General features: G+C 38.4%; 1 protein-coding gene and 1 pseudogene across 1 annotated transcript in view; one reads left to right on the top strand and one right to left on the bottom strand.

Annotated features, from left to right (window-relative positions):
• The window catches only part of CNTNAP2 (contactin associated protein 2), a 1,802,564-nt gene that overhangs the window by 1,658,162 nt on the left and 127,368 nt on the right, over positions 1 to 17,034 (bottom strand). The window lies entirely within an intron of this gene.
• Positions 11,323 to 11,467, top strand: LOC139017124 (small nucleolar RNA SNORA48; annotated as a pseudogene).

Raw genomic sequence — 17,034 nt, 5'->3', positions numbered from 1 at the left:
CTGCCTATAAAATAAAGACTCGCTTACAGGCTGTGGCACTGTCTCTCCATCGGAGAACAGTGTCTCACCTGGCCCCAACTGTATTCTCTTGTCTGTCTTCCTTAATCCTTCACCGTCCCTCCTCAGGTTCACCCCTGACCATGTTGTTTGCAGTTCACATATCAATGTCTTAGACCGAGAAGTGAAGGAAAGCTATGTTGGTTAGGATGTTCTCACATTAGCAGAAAATTAAATTTGGAACAATGCAGACAATGCATAATATTTTGGTTCACATACTCTACAAAATCCAGGCATAGAAGTGTGACCCGGTATAGTCCATGCAGAACTTTGACTCCTCTCTGTAATTCTTGCAGATCGGCTCTCCCCTCTCTGCATCCTTCATCATCAGGAAGAGTGAGTAAAGTATGGCCAAGGCATTCAGGAAGAGGAACAGTCAAGTCAGGAGCTTAGAACAGGCCTATCCTAACAAGTGAGCTCAGAATCCAGGGCTGTGGAGCTGGAGGAATGCATAAAGTTGACAAGGGACTATCATACTCGTAAAGAAATCCTACCCAAATGATGATAATGTGCAGCTAGAATTTAGAATCACTTGGGTTCAGACTCTGGAATGGGGATTAATCCAGGTGGCTGCAAAAGGAGGGGATCCAGTGGTGTGAAGGGGAGACATGGACATTACATCAAGGCTGAGTGTCAAAGGGCAAGTATGGATGACAAGAAAAAAATGAAAGGGGATTTAATCCCTTGAGATGTGAGTAAAGGGCAGGCATCTAGGGACAGGGGAATACATACAGGAAAAAAAGGGAATGGAAGAAAGACTATAGAAGTTCTACTTTCTGCTTCACATAAAGGTTATTCTTAATAATTATAACTTCCATTTACAGAAAGTATTTCTAAAAGTACTGTCTCATCTATAGTCATTTGTATATGCCAATTTTTAGCTGTATTTAGAAGTTACAGGCTTTTGTCAAATTAAAAATTCCCTGATAAAGATAATTATTTCTATAAAGAGATGACATGTATTTATTGAGCTACAGTTCATTGCAGTATTGGAAAAATATCAAAGCACATCTAAGTACACGCTTACTGTATTGACAACCAAAAGTTCACTGAGCTGTGTGTGTGTGTGTGTGTGTATACTTTAACCTTATTAGTCTAAAAATTGCCTGAAAGACTCCTTGGCTGTGTGCCTCAGGTGATTGTAGCTTCATCCGATACATCAAAAGTCTGTGGGTTCAATTTCTCATCAGGACTCATAACTAGGTTGTGGGTTCAACCCCCAGTCAGAGTATGTTCTGGAGGCAACTGATCAACTGATGTCTCTCTCACATCAATGTTTCTCTCCCTCTTTCTTCCTCCTTCTCTAAAATCAACAAAAACATACCTTTGGGTGAGGATTAAAAAATAAATAAAAAATTGCCTGAAAGAACATACAGATAACCTCAGCTAAGACAACTTTCACACATAAAAATCTAGACAAGAAATGAGACTTATCAAATATCTAAGTGTCATAAAAGGCCCCCCAAAAAAGTAAAAAATGACAAAATGTAGAAAATACTACAAAAGGACATTTTACACTATTTGGTATTTTTCTGTTTAGAAAGGTGAATATTTCAATTATCATAGAAATAGAGCTTAGAAAATAAAAATCCTCGTAGCTCATCCTTCAGGAACTTGCATGTGAACATCTTGATATATATTCTGCCAGGTCCGTGTATTATTATAAAAATATTGCTCTCTTATAATATATGTTTTTCATCTAATTTTTCCAATTTTTAGAGATATAATTCATTTTTTTTTCTAACAATTAACATTGTAAAATGCATTTGGTCAATTTCTAATTGATGAACATATAGGTTGTTTATAATTTATCAGAGCTAATAAAGTGCTATAATTAATATCTCTAAGGACTACAAGATGGCATGTAGTCCTTATGTATAACCATATTTCAATAGGATTATCAAAATTTTATCAGAAATTTCCAAATTAAAAAGCATCATTGTTCAAAATGATGAGAAAAAAACTGATCACAGTTGTTACACATGGAAAAGAGATAAAAATAATAAATTGCAAAAGAGGAAATAAAAGTTGCTAACATACTGGAGATTTTTCAACTGTAGTAATAGTCAAAGAAATATTAATTTAAACATTATACACAGCAAAATAATTTTGTATTCTTCTAAAAAACTATATGCATCAAGATCTTTAAAATGTTATCTACACTAATAAAAGAGAAACATAGTAATTAGCGTACGACCGCTACCCTTTTCATTGGCTAATCAGTGAGTATATGCAAATTAACTGTCAGCCAAGATGGTGGCCGGCAGCCATGCACTGAAGTGAGCAGGGAGGCTTGCTTGCTGCGGACTCCAATGTTCCCTGCCTCACTTGCCGGCCTCTCAGCTGCAACTCTAAGCAACTATGTACTATGTTGCAAATAAGAAGCTAAACAAAACACCAGAAACCAGCTGGACTGAAAGCCAGCGGACCGAAACTTTGTATCGATGTTTTCAGCAGCGAGGCCTCAGAGCTAAAGCTGGCCCAGAATAAAATAAAAAAAAACAAACAAACAAGGAGCGGTTGGAAGCTTCAGTCACTCGCTTCCGGAAAACAGCCCTCAGCCCCTCACCCAGACTGGCCAGGCACCCCAGTGGGGACCCCCACCCTGATCCAGGACACCCTTCAGGGCAAACCAGCCGGCCCCCACCCATGCACCAGGCCTCTATCCTATATAGTAAAAGGGTAATATGCCTCCCGGCACCGGGATCAGCGTGACAGGGGACAGCGCCCAAACCCCCTGATCGCCCTGTGGCTCTGTGTGTGACAGGAGGCGGGGCCACAACCTCCCTATCTGCCCTGCTCTGTTCATGACAGGGGAAGGCGCCCCAACCCCCTGATCAGCCCTGCTCTGTGCCTGATAGGGGGGAGCTCCCCAATCCCCTGATTGCCCTTCGGCTCTGTGTTTGACAGGGTGCAGCACATCAACCCCCTGATCGGCCCTGCTCTGTGTGTGACAGGATGCGGCGCCCCAACCCCCCCCCACGGGCCCTGCTCTGTGTGTGACAGGGTAGAGCCATAACCTCTCCATCGGCCCTGCCCGGAGTGTGACAGTGGTGGCGCCCCAACTCCCCAATCGGCCCTGCTCTGAGCCTGACCAGGGGTTGTACTTAGGTATTGGGCCTGCCCTCTGCCATCCGGGAGCAGGACTAAGCCAGCAGGTCGTTATCTCCCAAGGGGTCCCAGACTGCGAGAGGGCACAGGCCGGGCTGGGGGACCCCCCTCCCCCCGCCCCCCCGAGTGTACAAATTTTTGTGCACCGAGCCTCTAGTCTATATATATAAAAGCCTAAGTGACCGGTTGACCACTTGACCGCTCGACTGGTAGCTATGACGTGCACTGACCACCAGGGGTCAGACGCTCAACGCAGGAGCTACTCAGTGTGCTCCCACAGCGGGAGTGCTGCTCAGTTGACCAATGGGCGCCAGATGTTGGGCTCATGACTGGCTAGTGCAGCTGTGGCAGAGCAAGCCTCTCCCGTGGACACTCCCCCTGCACACCTCTCCCCCATCGGGACCAGGACTGCATTGGGACTGACTGGACGCAAGCCTGCAGCTGCTTCTGGCTCATGAAAGTGCCAGTATCACCCTAGGACAGGCATGCGGAGAACTCAGTGGAGTGGCAGCAAGTCTATGGAGTGGTGGCAGCAGGGACTGGGATGAGTGGGAGCGAAGCGGCACCTGGCCCGGGCTCGAGCTCCTCCCCAGCCATCTGCTGCTTCTCACACTACTATATCCCTCGGGGGATGTAGGACTGCAGGTTTCAGCTGATCCCCGCAGGCAAGGCTCAGGGACCCCACAGGTGCACCAATCCATGCACCAGGCCTCTAGTCAATAAATAATTATAAATACATACACAGGACATTAGACAACTTCTAAAATGAATTCATGAAAATTACAGAATATAAATTTTGATATAGTTAATCAGTAAAAGATAATATAAAATTAGTTATAATTATAAAATTTTAAAAGTAGATTGAAGTGCATATTAACAGGTTTTGAGAGTGAGCGATATGATTTTTACTTATGCGTGTACTGTTGTTCTTTCCCAAGTATATTTGTTATGAAGAAATAAACATTTTTATGACAACAATGAATGATTTTCCCCTAATCAGCTTCTTTATATTTAAATTATTACATATCGGCTTTCCAAAAACTAATACATAAACTTCGTTGTAAAAGGATGCAGTTTTTGCTTTAATGATATAGTATTGTATTATAATTTACATGATAGTAATCTTTATCATATATTTTAAGAACAACGAAAAGAGCAGTTCTCATTATTTAGAGTAAGTGCAAACAGTGATTTACCACAGCTTTCAAAATGCAACGACAACAGCAGTTTCTCGAGAGATTTCCATCCATTTCACAGTATTCTTTAGAAGTCTTAGAATATTATTGTGTATGAGATGTGTGAAGAAATCACATACTCTAACATTCTTTGTTCCCTTCCTTGTGGGGCCAGTGCAAACCTTTGAGGATAAGAGTTTTGAAGTTATTTAAGACTTTCTACCTTTAATCATCACATATATTAAGGCTACAACTTCATGATGTTTCCATCCATACTAAACCTATATTAATGCTGGACAAGCACAAGGTGGCATTCATCTATCCCTTCTTATTTCCATGATTATTTTTAGCACTGTAATGAAAGTCAGCACCAACCAGAAATATTGATTACTTCAATTTTCTTATCTTCATTTCACTCCACATTCTGAGCTTATTAGATTTCTGCATCACCACAAAATAAGATTAATCAATCACTATTTTCTGCTTTCTACTAATACTGTCAGGCAAAGTGATACCTTCATAACACACCAAATTATAATTTATATATGGGTGATGTTGCTCTCATGGTCATCTCTTCTTACTAATAAGCTAGCACAGTGACTGGCACAGATTAGGAACATAATAAATTTATGGACAAAGGAATTGAACAGAAGCCACAATCTGTCTTTAATTGGTAGGATTAAAACAGATTAAAGATGAGGTTGTCTCAGTTTTGTTAGATTATTTTAAATATTTTTTTAAAATTTACATTGAGTTTAATGAGTGGTCTTTATTCTGATGTCACACAGAGACTATTAATTCAAATTCCAGAGAAAAATAGTAAAGGGCTTTGCCTCTCTATATTTTAAGACAGCCAGGTTTTCAAAGGTATGCTTCATCAGAAAAAAATCATCACAGAAATGTAGCAAATTACATCAGCCATCTAAGAAGGGGCAACTAATAAAGGAATTTCAAATATATCTTGAGTTAGTAACTCTGAAATAATCTCATAGGAATAGAACTGCATGCACTCATCTAAAGCTACAGTCATATCACAGATAAGAATATTCTAAGCTGCTGACAATAACATCCAGTGCCCTTGCCTCTCTTTCTTCCCCAAGTGGTCATAGCCTGGTGCCCTTAGAATTTTAGAGGGTAAGATGATAAACCAAATGACTGCATCTGCTTTCAGTTTTTTCTTTTTTCTATTTTTTTCTGCTTTGGCTTGTCCTTCCATCTCTTATTACTCAGTTAAAAACCTACCTAACTTTTAAAACATGCTAGAAATAATTTAATAATTTAATCCAGGAAACTTTCCATGAATTTTCAAGCTGGACTAAGAGTTCTCTCAAATATTCCCTTAGCATCCTGTACTTGTTTTCTGCTAAAGTGCTCAGAATTTTATATTGTGATTTTCTAGTCATATTTATTGGCAAAAAAGCAAAAACTTTAGGAAATAATAGGAAGTTGTCTGTAAGAATAAGCAAACATAACCATGGGAAATGTTCTATGGGGATTATCTAACTATCTCCTTGATTATTTTTTAAATATGTTTTTATTGATTTCAGAGAGGATGGGAGAGGGAGATAGAAACATTAATACTGAGAATCATTGATCAGCTGACTCGACTCCTGCATGCCCCACACTGGGGATCAATCCCTTTACCCAGGCATGTGCCCTGGCTGGGAATCAAACTGTGACCTCCTGGTTCATAGGGTGATGCTCAACCACTGAGCAACACCAGCTGGGCAACTGTTTCCTTTAGAATTGATGCTTTGCTTAGCAGATAAATTTCTGATTCTAATTGGGTTTCCCATGTAGTTTTTTAAGGCAGGAAATATTTTCATCAGTAGATATCATTATCTTGGTTCTCTTGCCAGGTCTAGTTACCACTGCAAATTAATAACATGACATTCTGGTACTACATATTCGTTTCTGAAGATGTGGTTTCATGTTTGTACTCATCTCCACTGGTGTCCAGTGGACATTTGTGCAGGAGGATTCTTGGTTGGGGGGGGCGTGTCCTGTGCATTATAAAATATTTAGTAGCTTCCATGGCCTTGACCCACCAGATGCTAATAGCATCCCCCAGCTCTTGTGACAAATAGAAGTATTTCCAGATATTGCCAAATATTCTTAAGGGACAAACCTTTCCAATTGAGTACCATTGCCCTAAGAGTAATTCAGGCAATATGAATTACTGAATCAGGCAAAAATGCAAAGCACAAAACCTCCGACTCCATAAATAAGAGTCTTGGATTAGTATTACTTAGACGCTCAATTAATATTACTTGTGCCTCCACTGTATTTTTGTGGTTGTGAATGGATGACCGTGGTAAGAAGATAACGACTCTCATATCAACCAATGTTTAGGATCTTATGTGAGTTACTTCTCTTGCCCACAGATAATTTATCTGAAAGGGGACCCTGGAGCTTAATCACAGGATTTGGCTCAATGGCTCCTGTTTCTTGATCGACATAAGAGCATCTTGGAATTTGTAGGATCTTTCACACCTACCTAGAAGAAGGGAGTTTAAAACAGCATTCTTTAGGCATTTTACTTTAAAAGTTTGTGTGTATGTGCAGGTGCACACACACACATGTGACTTTACCTTGATGTTCAGCCTTAGAAGTAACTGTTACAGAAATGTACACTGAAGCAAATCCCTTGCAAAACATATTTTATTTATTCCACATTTAAAAACACCTGTTATATCAACAGCCTTCTATTTTCAACATTTTCACATATGGAATAATTTGTCATTCTGAATGAAAAAAATAAACAGATATTATTGTTAAAAAACAAACATGGCATTTGCTGAGTTTGAATCCTCATTCAGTCAGTGTACAGCCACTGTAACTTGTTAAATCACAATTTTTAGCATCATTTAACAAAATTTTGTAAGTGAAAGATAAAAATATAACCTTGTACACTGTGTCATGAATGTTCAAGATGATGATTATGAGTATAACAAAAGAAATTTGATATGAGAAATCTGATAATGATTCAATATGTAACCAACTGAATCCAATATGTGACCAACCTCTGATGTACAGCATGCCTGGCCTCTACATTCAGGCTTTAGAAACGTGCTATGCCATGTGTAGATGTACCACAGTTTTCTAATCCACTCATCTGCTGATGGACATTTAGGCTGTTTCCAAATCTTAGCTATTGTAAATTGTGCTGCTAAACTGATGAACAAAAATAGATACAGAGGCAAAGAAGCATCAAACCGACTGTCAAACTACAGCGGCAAGGCAGGGGTAAGAGATCAACCAAAGGATGTGTATGCGTGCATATACGCATAACCAATGGACACAGACACTGGGGGGAGAGGGGGTGTGAAGGCATGTGTTGGGGGGTAGGGGAGGCCAGGGTAAATGGGGAAAAAAGGAGACATGTGTACTATTTGTAATATTTTAAATAAAATAAAATGTAAAAAAAAGAAATGTGCTATGTCAGAAACAAATCTACATGGAAGCCAGGACTCTAAAATTACAGACAAATGGCTCATGAAATGCCAAAGCCCGCATCATCCCTGTTGCGGATAACAGGTGTTCCAGGTGGAAGCCCATGTTTTGAAAACACTACCTAAGGCTTCATCAGTCTCACTTCCCACTGATTTCAGTGGAAGAACCACCATTTAAAAAGAATTTTTAAAAAAGAAAAGAGAAAAAGCCCACCTTCTGCTTAAAATGTAGGTTGACTCTTGTAGGAAGTTCTTTTCCTTCTGATGAATCACACCTGATCAAAGAGGTTTCCCCTACACTTTCTGAGAAATGAGGCGAATTACACCTGCACTGCACATTTCTCCCTCATTAAATCCTTCCTCATCCATGGAAAACTGGCCGATGCTCACCCTGCCCTCCTGTGTGGCCTGAAGAACTTTAATGGGATGAAATCACATTATAACCAAACGTTCCCTGGTCTGGTGAACAAACTGCATATACTGATCAAATAAGGGCAAATGTTCCTCCAAAGGGCTGATAGTACATTTGCTGTGTAACTTAGAGCTGCCTCGGGGTAGCCAGGCCCTCCCATCTGGCCTCTTATGTTTGTGTTATCATAGAATCAGACAGATTCCTTCCTTTTATTCTGGGACCGTGGCTTCCAACTCACAGAAGAATGAACAGTCTCCTGATACTCATCTGAAAGCTCAGCTTTGGAGTCATCGGCCTCCCTGGCAATTGTCAATATCCATTTCTTACACCATTTGCAAAGCCGCCTTGGCAGGCCAAGAGGAAGGGTTCATTACTGTAATTCCTCTGCCTGGGGATGACAACAGCAGCCTTGCACTTGGAATAACTTGGCTTTGACTTTTCAGGTGCCACATGTCAGAATCAGTTGACAATTTTAATGGATCTTTAAAAAGTTAGTATTAGTTGACGTCTGTGGAGTACATACTATATGTCAGGCACTATGGCTAAGCACGTCACCTATATTAATATTTTATTTAATACAACAATGATGTGGTAGGGACTATATAACATGCCAAGGTCTTATATATGGGGGTGGAAGTAACTTATTTATTTGTTTATTTTTGCAAATGCCAGTGAGTTCATTATGCTTGAATAATGCAGTTACTTTAGAATATTTACATATGTGTATTTTATTCTCTTTATAATCTAAGAAGATTAAAGATGCAGCCATTGCCCCATTTCACAAAGGCTTAGAGTTTGAGTAACTGGCTTAGAGTAGTGGGAGAGCCTTACCTAAAATCCGACTCATTAACCACACTGGGCAGGCTCTTCCCCATGTTCTATTGTAAACAGAAGACAACCTCCTCAACCCATAACATGAGCTTAAAATACCGAGAGAGGGAAGGCTTGAGCTTATCACCATGAATTCCTTCACTGATTTCTGTTTTAGACCAGGAGTCAGCAAACTATGGGCCACTGGCCAAATTCAGCCCAACACCTGTTCTTTTAAATAAAGTTTTATTGGAACACAACCACCTCTATTTGTTTAGGTATTACCTATGACTGATTCTGTGCTATAGGTACAACGTCCAAGTTAAGTGGTTGTGACACCAACTGTGTAACTTGCAAAGTTTATAATTTTTAATATCTGTCCCTTTGAAGAAAAAACAGATGACCAATTCCTATTCTACATTATACAGGAAATCTCCTCTACACTCATATTTGGCTCAGGTATGATTGAACAAACTTTTTCTTTATTGTTAGGCAACCTTAGGATAGTGTCAATCTCCATAATAAAAAAGGAAATGAGTTCTGAAATACTTTGCGTGTGAGGTATCTGTTATTGTAAATGCATTCCCCAGAAGAGTGTGTGTGGCTTTTGCCTGTGGTTCAACCCTGGGTCTCTCAGTGCCCCCTCTCTGCCTCTCAAGCACATGCCCATCTGAGGCTGTTATTCCACCCACTGTCGCAGGTGTGCCTCCACCTGGAATGCAGATGCTTGGCCTCAGGCCTCTCAGAGACCTCCTCCATCGCTTTCCCCTCCCCTACTCTATTTTCAGCTTATGTGTTCTTTCTCATTAATGTTGAAACAGGATCAAATCTCCTCCAATATAAATAATATTCCTCAGGTGCTATCTCCCCTTCTAGCTACTAATGTCTCCTGTCTCCTATCTTTCATATTGAACTTCTTGGAAGACTTGTCTATGATCACTGTCTTTGTTCCCTTTTACTTTCCAATTTATTGTCTTTGGCTTTTTGTCCACTCCACAGCCCATGTGGGCATCTAAGTGAATGAGCATGTGTGTGCGTATACACACATTCATACACACACACACAAATTTTTATAAATGTCCATTACTTCTTCATGATTAATTCATAATAGTGAAATTGCTGGGTTCAAAGACAAGTGACATTACAGACTGTCCTGAAAAGCTATGCTCATACTTCTACTTGCAAGGAAAGGAGCAACACTACTGAACTTCAGGTCATTGCCGACAGTGGAATATTATTTTTTTAAAATTTATTTAGTCAATTGGGTAAAAGAAAGTAATAAATTTATAATGTCATATTAACTTTGTTTTCTGTGATTCCTCATAATGTTTTATGTATTTTCATTGGTAGAGGATTAAGATCCAATTTGCAGTATAAATTTTTTGGAGAATTTCTTATTATTCTAATGCAAAGCACTTTTAAAATAAGACATATTTTTTTAAAAACTCTGAAAAATGTTTTCGTTTTAACTCAATTGTAGTAATATAAAGATGGGCATAGAATCTGAATAAATGTAATATACTGACTTGATAAAACAAAAAGAAATAACATCAAAATTTATGTGAGATTTTACTCTAACACATTAAAATTATAGAATAAATTTGTATAAATTATAAATACTAATAGATATAACTTATTTAATATTTCTTCTTGAAGAAGATAATCAAACAAAATATACCACCAAAAATAAAGTCTAAAACAGAACAATTTTAACGTAACACTTATGAAGTATGTTTCCTTTTTTGGTCTCATAAATTCTCCTTTAATATATGATTGAATAAAAACCACATATTCTATTAAAAATTAAAAGCCTATTGAAATATGTTTCATTATGTCTCACTCTTTATTGGTCCTTTTGAAACTACTTAAGGCAAAGTGATACCTTCATAACACAATGAATCCTCGTACACAATGGATTCATTGAATTTAGAAAAGAATTAAAATATGACAGTGAGTGGTAAAATTATTTTAATTATTTTTCCTGCGTTGCTAACATTAGATACCGCAAAATAATCTTATGGTGTTTTTGTACACAATACCAGAAACCATATAAGGCCATTTGACACTTGAAATGGAAATAGAAACTAAAATGTAAATAAAACACAGAAATTTCTTGGTTTCAGGGCTGAAGTTTGATAATAAATTTAGTCATGATGACTAAACATGGCTTAAAATATCTTGTAAGAAAAGGTGGTGAACTCTTTTTGTGAACCTGTGATGTCTACTACATTAATTAAAAAGCAAATCACAAGATAACACCTTCTGAAGAAGAAATGTTCAGTAAGTGCTACTAAAGAACAACCCCACCCCCTGGCAATGGGCAAGAAGACACCTGATTGGTGGTGTTGCTCTTATATCAGTCAGGGGCAAAGCAGATGTACAGTCCTTAGTTCATTCTAGCTTGATGCCTGTGTCGGTGGTCAGAGCTGTTTCATGCCTGAGGCACATTAAAAAAAAAGAAGATTCTCCCAGGTACCATAATACTTTTAAAGAACAGGTAGTTTTATTTGACTCCAAGTAATTTATGCATTTTGATTATTTACATAATCATCTTCTCCATTCAACTGTAGTCCTTATATCTCTATTTATTTATTTGTCCAGATGGTGTCTTATACAGATTAGGAGTTCAAGAAATGTTTGTTGAATGAATGAATCTCTCTTTCTTGAAAACTGAGCCTTCATGCTTTTTCAGCTAACAAAGTTAAATTTGCACTATGTGTGAAACAATGTACTTTTCTTTATGATGGGTAAATATAGTCATTTGGTTATAACATTAAAAACCTGCTTCTGAACTGATGTTTCTTGCTTATTTGTTTTTAAATATTTTTATTGAATTTTAGAGAGAGAGGAGGGGGAGAGAGAAACATAGATGTGAGAGTGCAGTATCAACCCGCGGCCTCTTGCATGACCCCTACTGGGGATCAAGCCTTAACTGGGAATAAACTGGCAACTTTTCTGTACAACTGAGCCACACCAACCAGGGCTGAATTGATGTGTTATTGCAGAATTATTTTACAAAATGCATCCTACAGCAATAAGAGTTATATAATCTTTGGCCCTGGAGTTCTGCTGCAATGAATATGTTCTAATAACAGAATAATGGATTTCATGAAAAAATTGATTCTAAAACAACATATTTTTGAAATATGAAAAACTGTTTGAAGTCATCCTCCTTATATAGTATAGTCATTAATGTAACTATCATTGACCATCAAAGCAACTTGTAAAATGAAATGAATTAATCGGGAGAATTATGAAATTCTTCATAATTAAAAATTCTGATTCTCTAAGTAAGAGATTCTAAGTTAAACATTTTTTAAGCAATTGCCCAAACCAAGTAAAATTAATCTATTTTTGGAGAACAGGTCATCATTTGGAGGGAGGGGGCACTCACTCACACCTTGATTGATTTTATCCCAAACACATTTATCTACTGAGAGTCCACTATGTTCCAGGCACTGTGCTCAGGGCTTAGGGGTGAAAATCTCTGATGTATGAATGTGGAGGGTCTTGTCTTGCATGGAATCCAAAAGACTGAGTCGTTTATGCTGTAGGCAACGGGGCAGAAGAATAGCAGGATTAGATTCATAATTTAAAGATGGCCACTAAGTGACAATGTGGAGGATGGAGTGGGTGACAGGCAGACTAGAGTGAGAAAGGTCAGTCATAAGACTGGAAATGGTCCAAGTAAGGGTGAAGTGAAAGCCTGAAAGGAGACCACAGCCATAAACACTGAAAGAGGAAACAGACATGAAGACGAGAAGAGGTGACATGTTCTGAGTCTCCTGCCTTTAAAAGGACAGCAGCATATAAAAGGCAGCGTGAACTCTCCTGAGGAAGGTATGCAGTGATGTGGAGCTATTGCTATGGTTGGCCAGCCAAGGTTGCCTCCCATCCTTTGGACATGCATACAAACAACACATGGTAACTATCAGAGCAAGCAACTGCAAACACTGGAATGTGTGTACAGAATTAGTCAATGTAATGCTTTCATTTGTTTAAGTAGTTGATTAAATTTGTATACTCTTTCAGTTGTGACTTGCAGAGTAATTTTCTTCTCCCTAATACTTAATCCCCACACAAAGACCTCAAGAGTAAAATACAATATTATTGCATTATGTTTTTCTTTCTTTTTTCTAAATTGAGATATAATTGACATTGTTTTTCTTCAACTCTGAATTACATAATATAAATCTTGGATTACTTCCGCAAAACAAAATTTACAATACTTTGGAATAAAATTTCAATTTTATAAAAGATCCAGTTTGGTATCATCCCTTCTTGGCATGCATTAGCTAGTATACCAATGCCCATAACATAACATTTCCCTTACCTTTCTGTAGGAAAATGATCCCTTTCCACACTCATGCTATTGTCCCCAGTATGGCACTCTTTTGCTGGCTGCTATGAAGGATCTCTATTACATGCTGAAGGCTTTGATCATCAGGTAAACACAATAGCTTTCCATTATTCTACTCTCTCTCACTGCCTTATAGATTTCCACAACAACTCTTCCCAGTGGTATTTCAGCTGAGTTTTGCAAACCCACAAAAAACACACAGGTGGTTGTTGAACTATTTTCTTTTCGTGAATCTTTTGACTAATCAATAAAATAAGGCTATCCGTGTACATAATGCATGTGCTACTGGATGATATGGTGCAATATCAATTTGTCTTTTGTTCCATCTTGAAAGAATATGAACTATTTTTCTCTTTCAATTCTTTTCTGAGAAAAGAACTAAGTGAATCATCTCTTCCTTAAGATCTCTCTCTGTGGCTGTCTCTCGGGGTTCAGACTTAAAAAGCAAACCACCTTTACCCAGGAGCTATTTTGGAGATGGATGTGGAGAAATAGATCCAGACAGTAGTGAGCAAGAAAACCTGGAGAGGAGAGAGATTATAAGAAGTGAGGGTAGCTAACCTGAGGTACAAAGGATCCATGCCTACCCAAGTCACAGAGGTTTTGCTGTTATTCTTTAAATCCTGTTCATGGTAGAAAAAATGGAGAAAACAAAAACTGTCAATAGCCAGAAATGTAAAGAGGCCACTACTAGAGATCCTTGAGATGTTATCAAGATTCACATAGTCCATAGATTTATGTTATTTCATAAAGGTAAGATTCATCTATATTTTTCTACAAAATTTATAGGAATTCTTTATTTATCCTATACATCAGTACTTTGTGGTTTCTTCTTTCTCTCAAAGCTGCCTTAATAATAATTAAGAAATACATTACTTAACCTTAAGCAAGTACAATTCATCAAGCTGTAATTTTTCAGGTAGTGCTCTTTGTATCCTATTAAATAAACATTTGCATGCCCAAAGTCATGAAGACATTATCCCATGTTTTTTCCCATAAATGTTACTGACTTTGTTTCCACATTTAGTTTGTTCATACATTTCAAATTAATTTTTGTATGTGTGAGATAGTGGTCAAGACTCTCTTTCCATAATGACAAGAACAATCGTTCCCACTGAATTGCAGTGGAAGGAAAATAAATAGATAGATAGATAGATAGATAGATAGATAGATAGATAGATAGATAGACAGAAAGAAGATACATAGACTTAAAATACTGGAAGTGTTTCTGGACTTTCTACTCTGTTACACTGTTCTATTTATCTAGTCTTAGGCTGATACACAACTATCTTAATTATTACACAAAGTGAATAGTAATGCTTGCTAACTGATAGAGTAATACAACAATTTTGTGTTTTCAAAAGAAACAGTCAATCCTGTTCATGGAGAAGATCTTTTCGACCAACTTGTGGTACCTGCAGTTGGATAGTTAACTGACTATAGGAAGGCATAAAAGGTGACAGTAGGTCCTATGGTCATGAGAAGTGCTGTCCGGGAGATCGAGGCTGCAATATTTGGCGTAGGATGAGATGCAGCAACACCATCTTTTAGCAGAAAGAGCAAGGGCAACTACAAGCCTCACCGTAGTCTGTGAACACCACAGGTTAAAGGTCAGATATCTCCTGGGTACCATTTACGCTTCCTGGCTATTTATTCAACACTAAGCACAGTTAAAAGTTCTCTAAGACTTGATTCAGTTTGAATGCCTTATTACTGCGTTTAGCTGGAGCTCTGAACAAGACAGCATAATCACGATGAAGAACAAAGAAACAATGGAGGAATTTTCACTGGAGGACTATGCAGTGAATGTATGACCACCACACCTCTAAAAACTAACTCCTTTTGCTTCCACCATCTCCAGGAAGACAAGAGTCGCAGCTTCCTCACATTGCCATTCCTAGATCAGGACACATGTGTCCGTTAATCAAATGAATAAACCCCACTGCATGCAGCAGATGAGGACTCCTTGTATGACAGCTCTTTTATTGTGGTAATCTATGCAAGATCTGTTTTAGAAGATTTATACGCCTATAGTGTTTAATATTTTTTTCTATAGTATCTCAGATTTAAAGATCTTCTTCATTTGGCCCCTGTAGTTATTCCAATGCTCAAAGAGAAGACCGTGTAAATATGAAATAATACATGGTCCAGATGTAACTGGCCTCTCACTGGTTATCTTTCTCTCCACCTTTTGGGTAATTTAAAGCAAGTTTCCTGGCTTTATATAGCATTCCCATTACATAAACGTGTCACATATCATGATGAGCGGGAGGAATTTCAATGTCTATTTGACGAGAAAAATGGATGGAGGATTTCATTAAACAGTGCTCAGCATTTCCCTCTGAGCACACCCTCATCTTCCTTGCTTTGCTGGTCTTCCCTTCTCCCTGTGTCCATGCCCCAATCTACTCCTTTTCCTGCAACGCTGTCTGCATCAGCTCAGATATTCCAACTCTGTTTTAAATATCCAAACAGCAATCAAGTACCCCCTATTCAAGTACATAAAAAGCTACGATATTGAAGATAACTTTGCACTCAACTAGAAAAATCGCCCCTGCCATGTGGGGCCCTCCTTGGAAGAGTGTGTAAGCAGGTGTTAATGAGTTGGAGTCTGGAGATGGCGGCTTGTGAGTAAACAAACCTGCTTTTTATTTCTGACACAACACCTTTCTTGTCACATATGCAATTGAAATCTATATTACATCTGTTTTTCATATCAATCATGTCAGCTTCTTCTAGACCAGTCTTTTCTTCCTATTGTCTTGTGTCCTCTGCATAGCAGTTGTATTTGTATTTTTTTTTTTACTGCCTCATATTCTGCTGCAGGAAGCAATTTAAAATCTATTTTTTCCCTCTTTACCATTACAACTCACTTATGAATAGAACTTACAATAAAAAGAATTTTTGAACATCAATCTCTCCACAAGTTAAATTTCATTCCAAAAATGAAAAACCATGTTACAGTCCCATGCTAAACCTCATCTACCAACCTTGTCCAAGGTTTCCGTTGAAAGCCACAGAAATGAACTCTGGAGGATTGGAACAGAGAAGGAATTTCCTGAGACTAATAGTACTAGTTTATAGGACTTGCTAGGTGTTTTAAAATACAGCTCAGAGCCTGGCTGGTGTTGCTCGGTGGCTGAGCGTTGACTTATGAACCAGTAGGTCATGGTTCCATTCCCAGTCAGGGCACATGCCTGGGTGGCGGGCTCAATCCCCAGTAGGGGGTGTGCAGGAGGCAGTTGATCAATGATTCTAATCATTGCTGTTTCTATCTCTCTCTCCCTCTCCCTTCATCTTTGAAATCAATAAAAATATATTTTTTAAAAAATACAACTCAGAAAACCAGAAGAAACAGTGAAAGCCCTGACAGTGTAGAATCAGAGTAAAAAAAAAAAAATCATTCTACATAACTGTCTACTGAAGACACTATTGGTACCATGTCTCAGCATAGGATGCCTCAGCTTGTACCACCACTGGCTCTGAAACATGAGAACTCACTGTGAACTAACAATACCTGAAGGGTCCTTTCCTAGTCTTGTCCCCTTGCTTCACTGGTTCACAGATTGATGCTTAAGACTGGCTGACCAAGGTCACGTGCTAATGCCCTCACTTTCTCCATCAATAAATTAAGATAATTTGCATACCCCCTATAGA

Source organism: Myotis yumanensis, unplaced genomic scaffold, assembly GCF_028538775.1.
Source record: "Myotis yumanensis isolate MYYU_CA2020_CCGP unplaced genomic scaffold, mMyoYum1.0.hap1 SCAF_9, whole genome shotgun sequence".
Taxonomy (NCBI): Eukaryota; Metazoa; Chordata; class Mammalia; order Chiroptera; family Vespertilionidae; genus Myotis; species Myotis yumanensis.
The sequence above is the reverse complement of the archived record's forward strand: the minus strand, read 5'-3'. Positions and strand labels throughout refer to the sequence as shown.